Raw genomic sequence first — 19,014 nt, 5'->3', positions numbered from 1 at the left:
CTGTGCCACCTGCTTTCCGTGTGAGGTTCAGCTTCAGGCAGAGAAAATGAAGTATGAATATGAGTTCCGAGTAAAACAACTGGAGGTAGAAAGGCCGAGAGAAGAAAGCGCAAAGCAAAGGGAAGAGGCTGAAAGGCAGAGGGAGAGAGAGGGAGAAAGAGGAAAAGGAAAGAGCGCGGGAAGAAAGGGAACAAGATAGAGGCAGGTTGAGCTGGATAGGGGGCCACGTGATAGACCCAGTTCGGGGGTTCAAGGTTAATCAACAGGTTACGTTGGAACCCCCATTCGAGGAGATGGATGTCGGTAGGTATTTTCTGCGTTTAGGGAAAGTCGCTGTGAATCAGAACTGGCCGAAGGAGAAGTGGCCTGTTCTGTTACAGAGTGTTCTTAAGGGGAAGGCTCAGCAAGCCTATTCGGCGTTGTCCGTAGATGCGGGAAAAGATTATGGTGGAGTAAAAGGGGCTGTACTGAGGAGTTACGAGTTGGTTCCAGAGGCATACCGACGGAAGTTCCGGAGTTTGAGGAAGCCGTGGGACCGCACCGATTCAGAGTTTGCCCGTGAGCTGCAAATATGTTGTGATCGCCGGTGCGCCTCGAAAGGGGTCAATGGAGATTTTGATAAAATGAAACAGCTGATGCTGATTGAGCAGTTTAAAAGCTGCGTCCCTGAGGGTATGAGGACGTTCTTGGACGAGAAGGAGGCAGAAACTCTGCCCGCGACTGCCCGGTGAGCAGACGAGTATGCCTTAACCCACAAGGTAAGATTTCCTCCAAGTAAGAGCCACGGGAGGGGGAGTAGGGATGGTGGAGAAAGCCCGCCGGCGAAGTCCGAGAATAAGCCGGGGACTAGTGGGAAGCGTAAGGAGGAGGAAAAGCAGTCTGGACGGAAGTTTCCCAGCTTCACATGTTATAATTGTGGGAAAGCTGGTCACATCGCATCTGAGCGTCCAGCTCCAAAGAAAGAGACAGGAAGGGGAGAGGCGAGAACCACAACGGCCTGTATGAAGCCGGCTGAAATGCCGCTGAAGGAGGAGGAGCAAAGCCGATTTCGGGGGGGACGGGAGAAGTTTCTTTTGACCGGGTTGGTATCTGTGAAGGAGGGGTCAACCCCAGAGCCAGTGAGAATCCGGAGAGACCCCGGGGCTTTTCAGTCCCTCATCCTAAGCAGTGTGTTGGACTTCAGTGCTGAGACCCAGACCGGTGACGTGGTGACGGAAGGGGGTGGAAGAGGGACCGAGGCGGCGCCGTTGTGTAAAATATGTATGAAGTGTGAGTTGGTATCCAGACCAGTCACGATCGGGGTGCGGTCCGCACTCCCGATACGTGATGTGGATGTCTGACTCGGGAATGACCTGGCGGGGGGTGGGGGGGACGTGTTCCCATCAGTTCAGCTCACGAGTCAGCCTGTGAGTGCCGAGGACCCGCCCACAGGTTCTGGAGATCATCACGCCTGCGCAGTAACCAGGAGCAGGGCCAGAAGGAGTGTTGAGAGAAAACCCTGATGTAGCTGAGGCGGACGAGGATTTAGCTGAGACGTTTTAACCGTTCCTGTGTCAGAAGAGGTTAGACGACAGTGAGGCTGAGGAGATAAAGGGGGACGAGACTGATTTACCCTTATCGAGGAAAGATTTTGTGGAGGAATAGAGGAAAGATGAGAAACAGATGTGGCAGCTAGGGAAGCTCCAGTGTTGGACGCTGATGATTTATGCAGCTTGAAGGAGCTGTTTGCTGTTGAAGAATTTAAGGAGTGTATTTCCGATGATGTAAGGGCATTCCGAGATGTAAAGGATGCCGCTGCATTGCAGGAGTCTGCTGGGTTAACAGACGAGGTTGTTTTAACCCGCAAGGTTTAGTTTACTCCGGATCGGAGTTTCCCAGAGAGTAGCTGGGAGGATCAGAGGAACCTGGAATTTGAGACTGGGACTGGTATTGAAAGCCTAGAAAATGCAGATGTCCTGTTTGCCTGGGTTCAAGTGGTTGAGGTACCTGAGGATTCACAGGGTACTGAACCTTGTGTTAAAACTCAGGAAAGGTCTGAGGTGTCTGACTTGATTAAAAAGGAATGCAGTCCTTTTGGGTCAGATGGATTTGGTTCAGTGAGTAAGGGGTTAACCCTGGCACCGGTGGAAAGTGAGGATTCTGAGTCACAGTTATTGTAAGGTGTTCTAAAAGTTTTTGATAAGATGAAAGCTGACGATGTGAGTATCATTGAAGGAAAAGGGAAAAGTATTGTTACTGGACTTTTGAATAAAGTACCTGTGAAGTCTGGATTGACTTGGCTGATAGAAACAGCTCTCTCAGATGTTGAGACAGTAAATGCTGATTTGTTAAACTATATTTTGAAATTTAAAGATAAACAACTTGGTGACTTTGTTCCAGTATGTGATTTCGAGAGGCAAAACTTGAAGTGTTGTTTTGACCAAGAGGGATCACCTACTGGTATTATTATAAGAACTAACTGACTTAAAGATCTTGAAGATAAAATTAATGACTTGCTTAAAATTAATGAGCTGTTTGGAAGTTCAGCAAATGGGCTCAGTCTGCGAAACATTAGTGATAAGCTCGCACCTGTGCAGGGAGTCTGTGAAGGCCGAGTCCGAGCTGGCGAGCAAGCTGATCCCGTGAGGGTTAAGTGCTCGGCTTCGAAGTGGAAACGAGATAATGGTTGACAAAACTCCACTTTGAATAACAAGATCTGGTTTTGCAGGAATTTGACTTTTTTTTTTGTGTGACACAGCATGTGAAGGATGAAGACAAAAATCATGGTAGATTTACTGAATGTTAAGGTTAAAAGGGAAATATAGATTAGTATCTGTATACACTTCTGAAATGTGCTGCATGACAGTCGCACATGTATTAGTTTAAACTCTGTAATATCCGCCTCAGTTAAAAACTATTCCACTGTAGAAAAAGAATTACTGTCGTTTATCCTGGTGTTACAGCACTTTGAGCTTTACATTTGTCCGGCACAGAAGCCATTGATAGTTTATACTGATCACAACCCATTGGTATTTTTGACTAACATGAAGGATAAGAATAAGCGACTGGAGTCTGATGTTACAAGAATTTTATATAAAGATACAATATGGAAAGGGGACTGACAATGTAATTGCTGATTGTTTATCTTTGTGTTAGATTTGAAATTATATTTGTGTTACTCTGTTGATTAACGACTACTTATGTATTATATTAGACTCTGTAACGTACATTTATGTTTTAATTTTTACCCCAGTAAAAATTCTTTTAAGGGTGGGGGTTTGATGTGTGATGAGCCAACCAGGCGGAGATGGGGTCCAGAGTTGACCCCCCTGTGAACTATGCTGCTAATGAGAGAGAGAAAGAGGAAGAGGGGAGGCACACAGCGCAGATGTGATAGAGAGAGAGAGAGAGAGAGAGAGAGAGAGAGAGAGAGAGAGAGAGAGAGAGAGAGAGAGAGAGAGAGAGAGAGAGAGAGAGAGAGAGACAGACAAAGATTTAAAGTTATGGCTCCATGGATAATTGTTTACTTTTGCTCGAATGTAAGATTCTTGCTGAGCCAGCAAGGCGGTACCAGGTGATGGGCATGGAGTTGATGGATGGCTGGTACCCCGTCAGGTGAGATAAAAGCAAGTCTGCTGAGACACAGGCAGACACGCCACGGGACACTGAAAGAGAGTTGTACACCCACGTGACGGTGGGGGGTCTGGAGCATCGATCCGGGGGAATCGATCAGAGGATCACAGTGAGTGAAGGCAGGCCGGTGGGGGCTTGTGTGTGTGTCCACCCTCGCCTGGGTGACAAGCTCACCACTGAAGAACGTTCTGGCTTGGTACGGAGGGGTCACAGTCAGTGACCACAACAGAACAGGAAGACAACGGAAGGTTTGCCTGCAACTCTCTCTCTCTCCCCCCACTCTCTCTCCCTCTCGCTCGCTCTCTCTCTCTCTCTCCCTCTCTCTCTCTGTTTCTCTCTCCAACGTTACAACAGCAGCTCCCTCGATCTCAACTAAACTAAGCTATACTGAACTGCCTTTTTATAGTACTGTATTACTTAGTTTACTAATAAATACCAAGAGGTAAAGTAATACCAGACTCCAGCGTATTATTCCATTTCTGCTGGTTCGGTAACCCGGTCCCGGGGTCCGTGACATCACAAAGGACGGAGCCGGCAGCGATCAGCAGCAATTCGATCCACAGAAACTTTATTTCCCATTTCCGGGATAGGGGCAAAAACGCCCAGAGCGACAGAGAGGGCGGGCAAGATCGAACACTGTGTGTGTGTGTGTGTGTGTATGTGTGTGTGTGTGTGTGTGTGTGTGTGTGTGTGTGTGTGTGTGTGTGTGTGTGTGTGTGTGTGTGTGTGTGTGTGTGTGTTTGTCAGAGGAGTCAATGTGCATGTGAAGATTACTGGGTTACAAATGACTTGCTGGGGCATGGGTTGTCTGGCCTGTGGTGTGTTATTAATTGCAGTCCCATGGAAATGTTTGAATGCTGAGCTGTGAGGGAGTTTGTAACACGATACCAGTCTGTTCAGAGACAACATTTTTTTTATAACAAACGAATGAGCCGACTGCAACCTGCAGAAACTGGATTTACGTAACCTTATTAACCCTTTACCGGCTGGGGCACAAACGGTCCGTGGGAGATAGAGAGGGCGGGGGCCGAGATTCTCCAGCAGCGGCGGCACTGCAGACCACATCAGCCTCTGATCTACGGTCACTGCTCTGTTCCCGAGTGTGGTTTCTTTCGGGAGATGGGCACACATGTACAAATTACTGTGAAGACCCGCCGGTTCAGGTACCAGCTGTGGAGAGAGCCACAGTCTGCGTTCCGGTCCGAGATCCCCGATTAAGGTACCAGGACCCAAGAACATTAGCTGGTTCTCCCAGCCAGACGTCGTTTCCGTCTATTTCTGTCTGCATTTCATATTTCCATCTGCCACAGAGATTTTGCTTTAAATACCAGTTTACTTGGAAACTCATCGAAAACGGAAAATCGAGGCTGCGGTCAAACATTTGCAAAGACGGCAGAGGTGTGTGAAGCCACGAGGATGACAGGTCGGGTGGATGGTCACAGTTTGTGTGGATCAAGCTGTGTCAAGGAGGGCTGAAGTTACAAACAACTGGAGAAGGAAGTAGATGGGAAGGGATATGGACCTCGCCCCGGGCAAGTGGGCTCGGTCAGGGCGAAATGAACCTGTGGGCCTGACGGGACTACTTAATACTCTTGTGGAGGTGTGGAATGCACTGCCTCGGAAGACGGTGGAGGCCAATTCTCTGGATGCTTTCAAGAAGGAGCTGGATAGATATCTGATGGATAGGGGAATCAAGGGATATGGGGACAAGGCAGGGACTGGGTATTGATAGTGAATGATCAGCCATGATCTCAGAATGGCGGTGCAGACTCGAGGGGCCGAATGGTCTACTTCTGCACCTATTGTCTATTGTCTATTCCTGAGGCAGTGGAGTGGAAAGGCCTGCGCGGAGCGGGAAGATTGGCATTCCGATTCCTCAGTCGAGATTCACACAGGCGGGACGTGTCACATTCTGTCCTCCCTGGTCACGTTTCATGAGAGGAAGAGAGAACAAACAAGTAATAACCGTACGAGCACAAGACCGGAATGCGGAAGGGCAAATTAAACAATTCGGCCCATCGAGTCTACCCCGCCATTTAATGATGGATGATGCTGTTTATTCCTCTGCCCGTAGCCAATCAATATCTCGTCACTCTCTACCTTAAATACTTTGAACAACCTGGCTTCCACATCGCCTTTGGTGACCAATTCTAGACATTCACCACCCTTTGGCTGAAGAGATTTCTCCGCAGCCCTGTTTCGTATTAGATCATGACTAATGCCTTCACAATCCCCACCGCTATATCCTTCAGAAACCGGGATACCGTTCACCTGGTCCGTTTTGATTCTGCCCCCCTGATGCCCGATACTCACCCCGCTGGCTGCAATTTTGCCCTGTCACCTGGATGCCCTTCCTGATAGCCTGTCTGCGAGCTGACTATGCATTCCTATCCTGAGTCCCTTCCCGCATTGATCTGTCCACCCTCACTGGCGAGATGCACAGGTAACAATCCAGATGTTAACAATCCAGACCCCGTAGGTCCTGCGTCTCAGCTTTCGGCCTGGCTCTCTAAATTCTCTATTCATGACCCCTTTGTTTTTCTTTCCCAATTGCATTGGTACCAAGCTGTACCAAGTCTTCTGACTGCTCTCTGTCTGTCTCTCTCTCTCTCTCTCTCTCTCTCTCTCTCTCTCTCTGTCTCTCTCTCTCTCTCTCTCTCTCTCTCGCTCCACCTCACAATGCTGCGGACGCGATCTGAGACATCCCTGACACTGGCGCCAAAGTGGTACATACGATCCGAGTGTCCCATTCGCGTCCACAGGGTTTCCTGTGTGTTCCTCTGACTGTTGAGGCCCCTGTCACTACCGCTTTTCTCTTCTCATTCTTCCCGTTCTCCACCACGGACCCATGCTGGGAAGCAGGAACATCGTCTCCGCCGCATTCCCCTGGGCGGTCTGTCTCGACACAGTACTCAAAACGGTACACTTAATATTGAGGAGAATGGCCACGGTGGTGCTCTGCACCAACTGACAGCTCATATTTCTCTTCCTATTGCCAGTCACACAGCAATTCACCTACTACAAATCAGGGGTGATTACTCCCCTATAACTCTGACGGTCGCCCACCTGCTGCTCCAGATCCCTGATGCGGTCTTTAGGGAGCTTCAGATAGACACACCTCACGTAAATGCAGTTTCCTGCGGGACCCTGGGTCTCCCAGGTCTCCAACATCCGGCAGTTAGGCCACACAACAACAATTTACCAGTCCAGGGACAGTAAGAGGAAATCAAATGGAACCTTAGTGGAAGCTTCACAGACACAACGACCTTTCCAAGATGGAACCTGACAGACCAACTCTAACCACTGGCCTACGACTCCCAGAAATAGCCACCCCAACAATGGCCACCCTGTTACTACCTTCCGTACAAGGTAGTGAGTGGAGTGCGTATGAGTGTGTGTGTGTGTGTGTGTGTGTGAGTGTGTGTGTGTGTGTGTGTGTGTGTGTGTGTGTGTGTGTGTGAGACTGTCTATGCGTGTGTGTGTATGTTTGTGTGTTTATGTGTGTGCTTGTCTGTGTCTGTGTGTGTATGTTTGCGTGCGTATGCTTGTGTGTGTGTCTATGTGTCGGTGTGTGTTCGTGTGTGTCTGTGTTTATATGTGTGTGCGTGTGTGAGTGTATGTGTGTGTGTCTGTGCGGTTGAGTGTGTGAGTGTTTGAGAGATAAATTAATGTGGATGTGAAGTAGTACGGGTTACAGAAGACTTGTTGGGGGATGTGTTCTGTGGCCTGTGGTGTGATATTTATTACAGCTCTGTGGAAATGTTTGAATGCTTGGCTGTGGGGGAGGTTGTAACTAAATACCAGTTTGTTCAGAGCCTAATTCTGCCACAACAAAGGACGGATCTGATTGAAATCTGCAGAAATTAGATCCACAGCAACCTTATGAACCCTTCATTGGATCGGAACACAAGCGCCATGAGGGAGGCGGAGCGCAGGGCGAGGCTGAACACGGTTTCTGCAGCTGCGCCTCTGAAGATCACATCTGTCCCTGATCTCCAATCACTGCTCTGTTCCCGAGTGTCTTTTCCTCCGTGAAACAGGCACAAATGTGCAAATTACTGTGAAGACACACCGGTTCAGTCAGCCACTGTGGAGAGAGACTCAGTCCGCGTTTGCAGTTCGAGATCCCCGATGATGCGACCAGGACCCAAGAACGTTAACTGGTTCCCCCACCCAGACGGTGCTTCCGGCAATTACTGGTTCAGTCAGCCACTGTGGAGAGAGACCCAGTCCTCGTTTCCAGTCCGAGATCCCCGATGATGCGACCAGGACCCAAGAACGTTAACTGGTTCCCCCACACAAACGGTGCTTCCGGCAAATACTGGTTCAGTCAGCCACTGTGGAAAGAGACCCAGTCCGCGTTTCCAGTCCGAGATCCCCGATTGTGGAAGGATCTTCCAATAGAAGTGGTAGAGGCAGGTTCGATGTTGTCATTTAAAGTAAAATTGGGTAGGTATCGGACAGGAAATGAATGGAGGGATACGGGCTGAGTGCAGGTCGGTGAGACTAGGTGAGAGTAAGCGTTCGGCAAGGACTAGAAGGGCCGAGGTGGCCTGTTTCTGTGCTGTAATTGTTATGTGTCTATATGATGCTACCAGTACCCAAGAACTTTAACTGGTTCCCCCACCCGGACATTGCTTCCGGCAATTTATGTGTGGACTGCAGATTTCCTGCAGGGAAGACATTTAAAAAAAATACTTGGAATCTCCCTGAAACAGAAGGTCGACGCTGCGTCAAAACACTTCCAAAGGTGGGACATTGGTAAAAGAGATCCACTTTTTCACTTGGGGGGGGGGTGGATGCGTGCAACGCTCTGTGTCAGGAAGGGGTCCTGTTTCAACATTCAGACAGGGAAATGGGGAGGAAGGGATATGGGCCAAACGCGGGCCAATGGACTAGCTCCGGTCAGCATTAATGAGTTGGGCCGAAGGGCCTAATTCCGGGCTTTCCTACTCTCTGACTACCAGAAGCTGAAGGTTGAGCGCGACAGACTGCCATGTTTCTGAGCGCACCAAGGGGTCAGAAATGTACCTGCGCACGATCCGGGTCAGGAGGTGAGAGGCCACAATCGCTCAGCAGAGCTGAGAGGACAAAGGTTGGAGGCGGTGTGAAGGTGCCAGTTATGGGACGGAGGAGTGTGGGTTCAGGTGAGAGAACTCAGCGATGCCTCCGCCGTGAGGATGTGACAGTGAAACATGGATAACGACTGGAAAGAGAAAGTGAGAGACGTCTTTTCCAGCGGCTTCAGCCTCGACCGTGTCCGACTCCTGTGCCAATTCACGGGCCGACCATCCGCTTCTGCTCACCGTGACGTCATCTGTGAACACAATGACAACTCATGTTGACTTCGCAGGCAGCCCGAAGCAGGGACTGTTGGCGAGAATAAACACGAGTGATGTTTTCTGAATCTCCGCCAAGCGGCGTGCCAATGCAAATCTGCAGGAAATGTAGTTTATACATTCCCAGTGGCCGTGGGCCCAGGAGAACTGTTCCTTTGTATATCGGTTTCAGCGCCTGACATTGTCAGGTGTCCTTAAACTGCCCATCACAGGGTAACATGTGCGCCGGCACAACCATGATACTGCACTGCTCATAGGCCTGTACAAAATGGGCACATCTGATTTGCAGTTAACATTTTGCATTGAATGTCCAACACCTTGTTCACATACCTCTTCAAATCACTGTAAACCGATCGATCCTCCAGAGTAAGTCCCTGTGAAAGAGAGGAAATCGTTATGATCGGCAACAACTAAGAGCGAAATTCGATCTGTGATAGAAGAGAATGGGAAGAAAGCTGAACAGGTCCCGCGCGTATTTAGCACATCGGCTCCTGAAAGAACCGCTGGACGGTCGGTCCGTGATGAAAAGAGGATCTGAGACACACTGTGCTGATGTTATTAAATATCGTAGGGGGCTCGAGAGGTCCATAAGATCTCCGAACCCTGTGGTGCAGTTGATGTATTCGTCTTCAGCCCTTGCAGCTTTCATAATAATAATGACTGCATGCTTCAAGGAATGACTGGGGGCGAACCTAAGTGCAGGACACAGACACGGAGACAGGGTTGAGAGGTGCTTGCACAGTCGCCAAAGGTGGAACAGATAACCAGGGAGTCTTGAACTGCAGAGGAGGTATTCGTAGAATATCTAAAGACTGGAGATGAACTTAGAACTAACGGCAGGGAAACGAAGTGATCTCACGGGAGTAGATCAACGAACTGGCGACCCGTGGTTGAGAGACCAGGGTTCTTATGCCGCCGTCTCCGATGGGAACCAGCTGTGCTGTAATTAGTTGAATTGGCAGCAATTGGGAATCTAACGACCGGAATTAAGGCATAGTCAAGGAGTTAGGTTTGTGATGGGGTCAGCCAGACTGGACTATGACACTGTATACTTCCCTGTCTTGACACTGTCATACTGATGGCGTGCTGTACCGTGTAGTCACACACATAATATTTAATGATTTCACCCGCCATTTCTGCGTCTCCCGTTGCTGCCTTCTCGACGTCATTTTCTCTGTTGAATGTTTTACTTCAGCTTCTCTTTCTCCGGGGATGGCATGGAAGCAATTACTTAAGAGAGGGATTAACTCAAATGTATCCCTTACCATATAAGTGAAGTCTCCATCTTGCGCGTTGTTACTTGCGACCTGGAAAGAGAAAATATATCGTTTAGTTTCTTTTACTGTTGCGTTCAAGCAAGAACATAACAATTGTATTCTGACTCTCCGCATATAAAACCCTACAATATAAAATGTTCACATTCATTGCTGCTTGGAGCGAAATTGCACTGTGCTCCGTTCGACGCGCTTCCATATTTTGATACAGAGTGAGAGCAATATATATTATCTGTGACGTCAGGAACGCTTCGAAAAGGCGGTAAACCTTTCGTCAACGTTCAGTAAATGTGTGGCCAGGGACAGATCCCGCTTTTTTTTTTCTGGCGGGGGATTGTGAGGTGCTCGGTGAAGCGGTCTCCCAAACCTCCTCGGGCCCATTGGTTTGCGGCAGGCCACACCGGGAGAACCGGACACAGTATAGGTCCCAGAGAGACCTACAGGAGCAGTGTCGCCTCAGGTGGACTGTTTGTGGCAGAAATGGTAGTGAGGGGGGAGGTGTAGCACTTGTTGCTCTTGCCAGGAGGGAGAGCAGTAGGAAGGTACGAATGACCAAGTAAGTCACGTCGGGGCTGAACCCGGCAAAAAGCAGAAAATTGGGGGGAGGAGTAAAAGATGAGCTTTGTGGTGGGATCCGGTTGGAGATGGAGGACGGTGCGGAGAATTACTTGCTGGACGTGGAGGCCGTAGCGGTGGTAGATGAAAACAAGAGGAACTCTGCCACTGGCGGGGGCGGGAGCATGGGTTGAAAGCAGAGGTGGAGGAAGGGTAGCCCCGTTTCCTTGAAGAAGGACATCTCATTCGCTCTGGAATGAAAAGCCCAACCGGTTCGCGTCCCCATCACTCTCTCCGCCTAGCTGAACTACTGCTCACTCTTTGTCGTTTCTCCTTTGGCTCCTCCCACTTCCACGAAACTAAAACACTCGCATGGCTCCCAGCTGTGTCTCTCCGTTTGTTCCCGGCCAGGTGGAACAGTCCATGTTTCAGCCCGACACTAGGGCCCGCCCAGCACTTCTCCTACGCGACGTCGACGGCAAATTAATGCAGCTTCCTGCATCCATGGGGATCTAGGTCACTTCATGCACTTTGCCTCCAGCAGACAACTTGCCAGATAATCAACCTGATCTCCCTGTCTCTATCTCTGGGTCAGTCTTTCCTGCAGATGTCTATTCTGAACCTACAGACTCTCAGATATATCTGGACGATATCTCATCTCACCCTGTCACATGAGGGAAAACAATCCCGTTGTCTCAATTACTCCGGCTTCGCCATATCTGCTTTCAGGCTGAGACTTTGCATTCCAGTATGAAGGAGATGTCCTCATTCTCCAGGAAAAAAAGGGGGTTTCCCTTCTTCCACTATCAACACAGCATCGACATCATGGCCAGTCAGAGCCGAAAGGCCCGATGGACGCTACCGACAACATTACATGTTCTTATCTTTCCATCCGACCACATATAACCATATAACAATTACAGCACGAAAACAGGCCATCTCGGCCCTTCTAGTCCGTGCCGAACGCTTACTCTCACCTAGTCCCAGCGACCTGCACTCAGCCCATAACACTCCATTCCTTGCCTGTCCATTTGCCTATCCAATTTTATTTTAAGTGGCAATACCGAAACTGCCTAAACCACTTCTACTGGAAGCTCGTTCCACACAGCTGCCACTCTCTGATTAAAGAAACTCCCCCTTCTGTTACTATTAAACTTTTGCCCCCTAACTCTCAACTCATGTCCTCTTGTTTGAATCTCCCCTACTCTCAATGGAAAAAGCCTATCGACGTCAAATCGATCTAACCCCCTCATAATTTTAAATATCTCTATCGTCCTCCCTACGCTCCAAAGAATAAAGACCTAACTTGTTCAGCCTTTCCGTGTAACCTGAAACCCAGGTAACATTCTAGTAAATCTCATTTGTACTCTCTCTATTTTGTTGATATCTTTCCTATAATTCGGTGACCAGAACTGTACACAGTACTCCAAATTTGGCCTCAGCAATGCCTTGTAGAATTTTAACATTACATCCCGACTGCTGTACTCAATGCTCTGGTTTATAAATGACAGCATACCAAAAGCTTTCTTCACCACCCTATCCACATGAGATTCCACCTTCAGGGAACTGTGCACCATTATACCGAGATCACTCTGTTCTACTGCATTCTTCAATAAAATACCATTTACAGTGTATGTCCTATTTGGATCATTCCTACCAAAATGTAGCAACTCATACTTATCAGCATTAAACTCCATCTGCCATCTTTCAGCCCACTCTTCTAACTGGCCTAAATCTCTCTGCAAGATTTGAAAACCTACATGAGATTTCACCTTCAGTTGCAAAGCAGTGACTGAGATCATGAACTTAATACAAACATCTAACCTGCTCATTCCTTGGGAAATTTTCATAGTTTTGCGCAGCGTTCACGGTGTTTGTATCCAAGGTGCCTGTGGGAACAACACAGATATGTCACAACACTGAAGAACATCAGGAGCCGTTGTTAAAAATAACTGACGTCAACCCGGCCCCAGAATGAAATGCCAGCTATCGCTTCCTACCCACTATTGTCCAGAAACAGGTAATGGCTTGCACAGGGGACCAGTAACTGAGGTCCGAGACTGACCAACATGAGGGGACATTAAGCTGCATAAACTACCATTCCATCTGTCCACTGAGACTGTAACCTCAAGTTGATAATTTCACATTCTGTAGCTGGAAACTCAGCAACACAGACAGCATTATCCGTGACCATTCGCTCAGATATGTCAAAGAATGATGATATGGACTAAAGCGATATTAATGAGCAAACAAGAGGGAATGATGGTAGATAATACCGCTGGTTCCCAGGGGATCCCAGGGTGCTGAGGGAATTGCCGGAGGATATAGTGGACGCGTTGGTGATCATTTACCAAAATTCTCCTGACTCTGGGCAGGTCCCGGCGGGTTGGAGGACAGTAACTGTCACAGCGCTTTTTCAAAAAAAAAGGACGTAGGCAAAAAACGGGCAACAATAGGCCAGTTAGCTTAACATCTGTAGTCGGGGAAAATGCTTGAAGAAATAGTGAAACATTCAGAAAGGAATTATTCCATTAGACAGACGCAGCATGGATTCAGAAAAGGCAGAACCTGTTTGACAAACTTACTGGAGATCTTTGAGGACACAATGAGTGCAGTGGATAGAGGGCAACAGGTGGATGTCGTACACTTGGATTTCCAGAAGGCGTTCGATAAGGTGCCGCACAAGAGACTTATAAATAAGATACGGATGCAGGAAGTCGGAGGCAGTGTATTGGCATGGAGAGTGGATTGGTTAGCTAATGGAAGGCAAACGGTTGATGTAAATTGGTGTCTCTCCAGTTGACTGTCAGTGGTGTGTGGGGTGCCGCAGGGGTCGGTGCTGGGTCCCCAGCTGTTTACCATTTACTTTGATGATTTGGAAGAGGGGACTGAGTGTAGCGTAGCAAAATTTGCCGATGACACTAAACTGAGCGGAAAAGCAAATTGTACGGAGGAAGTGGAGAGTCTACAGAGGGATATAGATAGGTTAAGTGAGTGGGCCAAGATCTGGCAGATGGAATAGATCATTGGAAAATGCGAGATCATCCACTTTGGAAGGAATAATAGAAGTGCAGATTATGATAGAAATGGCGAAAGATTGCAGCAAGCTGTTGTGCGGAGGAACTTGGGAGTGATTGTGCATGAACCGCAAAAAGTTGGCCTGCAGATACAGCAGGTTATTAAGAAGGCAAACGAAATGTTAGCCATCATTGCTAGGATAGAATTCAAGAGCAGGGAGGTCATGCTGCAACTATACAGGGTACTGGTGAGGCCGCAGCTGGAGTACTGGAGTTCCGTTCTCTATCATGTCTCCTCTCATCCTCCTTCTCTCCAAAGGAGAAAGCCCTAGCTCCCTTAATCTCTGATCATAATGCATACTCTCTATACCAGGCAGCATCCTGGTAAATCTCCTCTGTACCCTTTCCAATGTTTCCACATCCTTCCTATAGTGAGGCGACCAGAACTGGACACAGTACTCCAAGTGTGGCCTAACTAGAGTTTTATAGAGCTGCATCGTTACATCGCGACTCTTAAACCCTTTCCCTCGACTTATGAAAGCTAACATCCCATAAGCTTTTTTAACTACCCTTACCTAACTGTGAGGCAACTTTCAGGGATCTGTGGACATGTAGCACCAGATCCCTCTGCTCCTCCACACTACCAACTATCCTGCCATTTACTGTGTACTTTGCCTTGGAGTTTGTCCTTCCAAAGTGTACCACCTCACACATCTCCGGGTTGAACTCCATCTGCCACTTCTTAGCCCAGGTCTGCATCCTATCGACGTCTCTCTGCAGAGGGACTTGGGAATGCTTGTTCGTGAATCGCAAAAAGTTGGTCTTGCAGGTACAACAGGTTATGAAGGCAAACGGAACGTTGCCCTTCGTTGCTGGAGGGGTTGAATTCAAGAGCAGGGAGGTCATGCTGCGACCATACCGGGTACTGATGAGGCCGCACCGGGAGTTAAAGTGTGCAGATCTGGTCTCCATACTCGAGGAAGGATTGGAGGCAGTAGGGAGGAAGTTCACCAGGCTGATTCCAGAGATGAAGGGGTTAAGTTATGAGGAGCGTTTGATTCGCCTGGGACTGTACTCTCTGGCATTCAGAACAATGAGGGGGGATTTGTGAGAAACATACAAAACTTTGAATTGGATAGATAAGATAGAAGAAGGAAACCTGTTTCCATTGTTGTTTTCATTCTTCATTAAATGTATTTAAGATACAGTTAGATAGATTTTTACATAGTGGGACAATTATGGGGTAAAGGCAGGTGGATGGAGCTGAGTCTACGGACAGATCAGCCATGAACTTATTGAACTCGGGGCCGGTTCGATGGGCCGGATGGCCTACTCCTGCTCCTATTTCTTATGTTCATATGAAAACCTAGAACTCCTGTGGACTACTTACGGCCATATAGAAATCAAATGTGAAGATTCCACGAACAGTATCAGACGCGTTCATGGGGAGTTGTCAGATATTAATCAATATTAAGGGAAATTAAGTTGCATAAACTGCCCTTCCATCTCACCGTCGGTACTGCAATCTTGAGTTGAAAATTTCAACTAATTTAAATGGAAACCTCAATAACACAGGTAACACTGTTCGTGACCATTCGCTCAGATGAAAAGCTCCAGTTTCTGTACGTCATTAACCTCAAACTCCTATATTTGAATCAAGTGTTAATATTTCCGCGGGCTCACTAACAGAACAATTGAAAGAGAGGTCACTCACTCATTCTTCCCGGGTTGATGGTCGTGCCATATTCGGATTGTGGTGAACCTTTCGCCCTGAACAAATAGAAACAATGGTTAAATCATTCAATCGGCAGGAAGTGACGTTCTTGCACTGGGACAAGGAATGGGAACGGCTCCGATAAACCCATCTGATTCTCTCCGGATATTCCTTGATGCTGTTCCAGTTTTCGGATGCCTGAGCTAATGCTACTCAAGTATCAACAAGAGAGTCCATTTTTGATTAAGTAGAGAAATTTTTTTCAGCCGCCTGTCAGATTCCTCCATCTTCAGCTCTGTGCAAATTCGGCCTTTCTCATTTCCGCAATTCCCACTGTTCTCACCCAGTGTCACCTGGGTGTCCTGCCTGTCACCCTCCTGGCATGTGGATCCACTATCGCTTGTCAGTCCGTTTCTTCCAATAGTTAAAAGTAGACGCGAGATTCAGAGAGAAAATCATTTACCCGCCGGTTTTCCTCGCGATCAACCATCCGCTGACTCCGCCGATCAGGCCCACGCCAAGTAAACCAAGTACAATTCCCACGATCGCTCCAGAGCCGAGGGTAAAATTGTCACATGTCTTTGGTGCTGAAACACAAAGCAAATATAAATATTTTACGTTGCAAAATAGGTCTTTTTTCAGTGTTGAATTGTCTTTAATTGGAATTTCGCGTACCCGACATTTCAGATATGAAAGTTGATCCACCCTCTGAAATGTTCTGGTCGCCACAAAAGGATTTGTAAGTAGTTTTTGATCAATATAATGAGATGCAATCGATGTCTCTTGTCTGTAAGTGAATCGAAGTGTTTTATTCACCACGTAAGGAGCTTTGGGAATCTCCGACTTTCGGAATGTGTTGGACACGAATTGCTCTTTGAATTTATACCGCCCCGCCCCGGCTCTTCTACCATTCTGACAGCATTTACATCCTCCTGTTTCCGCTATCACCAGACGTTCTGTTCGTTCATGTTTTAAACATTCATCTTCTGCAGACGTAATTCCACCACTTGCTTCACAAAACATCTCCATTCGATCTGTCAGAAATCACCTTTTGCCTTCTCCGCTGCGTTCGCTGAATGTGAGTTAATCCTAACATTTCCCTGGGTAAATTAGATTAAAAAAAACCTCTAATATAACGTTTCCTGCTTGGCTGCTGTCCTCTGCCCTGCTGAGTATTTCACGCAATTTCGCGACCTGACAAAGTTCATTAATGCACACTGATCGTGATTGTGCCCCACCTGCATCTTCTCGGCACAGTTTCGCTTGCTACTAATGGAATCTACGGAAACCGTCTTCGCTCTCCAGAACACAAACATGCCGTCGTGTTTCCTCAAGCATCCTCGTCCTCCCCTCCACCATCCCATACACGCCGTTTATAAAAATCTCATTGAGCGTCTATCTCAGAAGGGATCAGGTCCCACCTTTCCCCCACTAGTCACAGAACGCACAGGCAGAGTACGTGCCAACTGTTAACACCGTTTCCTCTCTGTGACAATTCAACTCTGAATCAACGTGGTCTAGTTCCTCTCGATCTCCTGAACCCTGACTTTCCGAATGATCCCATCATGGGGAATGTTGTCCAATAGCGCTCTGAAATCCATGTACATCACTGTTCTGCCTTCATTGATACGTTTTACCACCTCCGATATTGCCCTGTCAGGGTTGAGGTGTGCTTGTGATTCTACCAAAGGTTTTCTTAAAACAGGTGTACAAGGTAACAATTTTAACGGAACGGCTGAACTTAAATTCATCCAGGGCGTATGAATAGGAAATTCATTTCAGATTTTCTCCCCAACATCTAAAGCTTATGATATCGTTTAGGAAGAATGTTTTTAAAAAGTATTATTATTAAAATTTATCAGCGATTTAGAAATAAAAGGGAGGTGCGGGGTGAGGGGATCTGGAAAGGGAAATGCTTGGATCTGTGATCATCGTGTTTCTATACACCAGCGAGAGGGACTTTCACTCACCTTGTGCGGTAACCTGAACAGTAAGATTACTGCTCCTCTTGGTTACGCCATTCGTAACACGACATGTATAACTTCCAACGTCAGGCGAGCTGACTGACAGAAGGGTGAGTTCCTGCCCAGTTTGCAGGAGATTGTTCCCGTTGTACCATGCATATTCACCGCAGGGGACTGAGAGAGCAAAGCAAGTTAATGTCAGCTTTGAGATAATGTGTGAAACAACTGGACGCTCCGGTAGAATTCTGACCATCTCTGGTCCATCTGAAAATGAGAACACAGTAATAAATGAGATTACAGTAATAACCGATGCAAGTGAAGGTTGGTGATTAAATGCGTACTTACAGTAAACTGGCACGTCGGTCTCCCCAGCGCCACTGCTGAAAGAGTTGCTGGCGATGCACTTGTACGTCCCTGCGTCGTTTCTGTTCACACCGATTATAGTCAGTTTCGCCTTGTCGGGAGATGTAAATATTCTGCCGTTTTCCTGGATGGGTTGGTTGTCCTTGAACCATGTCCGTGTCTGAACAGCGCCCGACGCGTCGCATCTCAGTGCGATGGTATCGAGGTTTTCCAGGGGAGTGGAATTATTGGTCACCACGGCAACCCCACTCACTGGCTCTGTAAATAAAGTTGAAATGCAAATTTGAGGTAAGACATGTTTATGAAGACAGCTCAAACGAGAATCAGCCGCCTCAATGAAAACTGGGGAAAACCAGAAATCCTGGAACAAGGTACTAGATCGGTTGTGATCCGGAATGTGGATTTCACGGACCGGCCTATGACATATTCTAAAGGAATTACGACACAAACATGGCTGAAGCCAACATTAAAGCCAAAGAGAGGGCGCATAATAAAGCAAATACCCGTGGGAAGTTAGAGGATTGAGCACCTTTAAAATAACACATTTGCAAATGTCACTCCACACTTCAGGAGAGGAGAGAGGCAGAAGAAAGGCCAGCTAGTGACCTCAGTAAGTGGGAAGATGTTGGAGTCGATTATTAAGCATGAGGTCTCAGGGTACTTGGAGGCACATGATAAAATAGAAAATAGTAAGCATGGTTTCCTCAAGGGGAAATCTTGAAGGCATATCGTTTAATTACTCTGGTCTGTCTGCACCAACACCGTTAAGCTCATGACCACAGCAAAGAGAAACTGACTACCTACCGAGCACATTGATTTGCATGGTTGAGGCATTGTACCTCCCGGTCAGGCTGTTATAGGCCTTACAAGTATAATTCCCCGTGTCGCTCACAGAGATGTCGTCGAGGATGAGAGGCTGCCCACTTTGTCGATGGACACCGTTCAGTTGCCAATATAAATCAGCAACCGGGTGCGACTGTGTGAAACATCTTAACGTTACGGTGCTTCCGGCAACGCGAAGCGACGAGTCCGGTTGAGCGATGAGAAATGGACGATCTGGTCCGTCTAAAAGGGAACGGATTGCAACAAATGAGACGGGAAGTTCTGCAGAGTTTCGCAGCCGGACAGGAAGAGAAAAGGCAGCGCTTCTACACACCCACGAATGTATTTGTCGAA

General features: G+C 47.7%; 1 long non-coding RNA gene across 1 annotated transcript in view; it reads right to left on the bottom strand.

The window, feature by feature from the left end:
* LOC132386661 (uncharacterized) overlaps positions 1-17,494 on the bottom strand; it is a 45,167-nt gene extending 27,673 nt beyond the window's left edge. The window contains exon 1 of the long non-coding RNA XR_009509632.1: positions 17,482-17,494. This is a non-coding gene — a long non-coding RNA (uncharacterized LOC132386661). The remainder of the gene's footprint in view (positions 1-17,481) is intronic.
* Between the last annotated feature and the right edge of the window lie 1,520 nt (positions 17,495-19,014).

This window comes from Hypanus sabinus, unplaced genomic scaffold, assembly GCF_030144855.1.
Source record: "Hypanus sabinus isolate sHypSab1 unplaced genomic scaffold, sHypSab1.hap1 scaffold_1245, whole genome shotgun sequence".
NCBI classification, from domain to species: Eukaryota; Metazoa; Chordata; class Chondrichthyes; order Myliobatiformes; family Dasyatidae; genus Hypanus; species Hypanus sabinus.
Note: the sequence above shows the minus strand (reverse complement) of the source record. Positions and strands in the feature narration are given on the sequence as shown.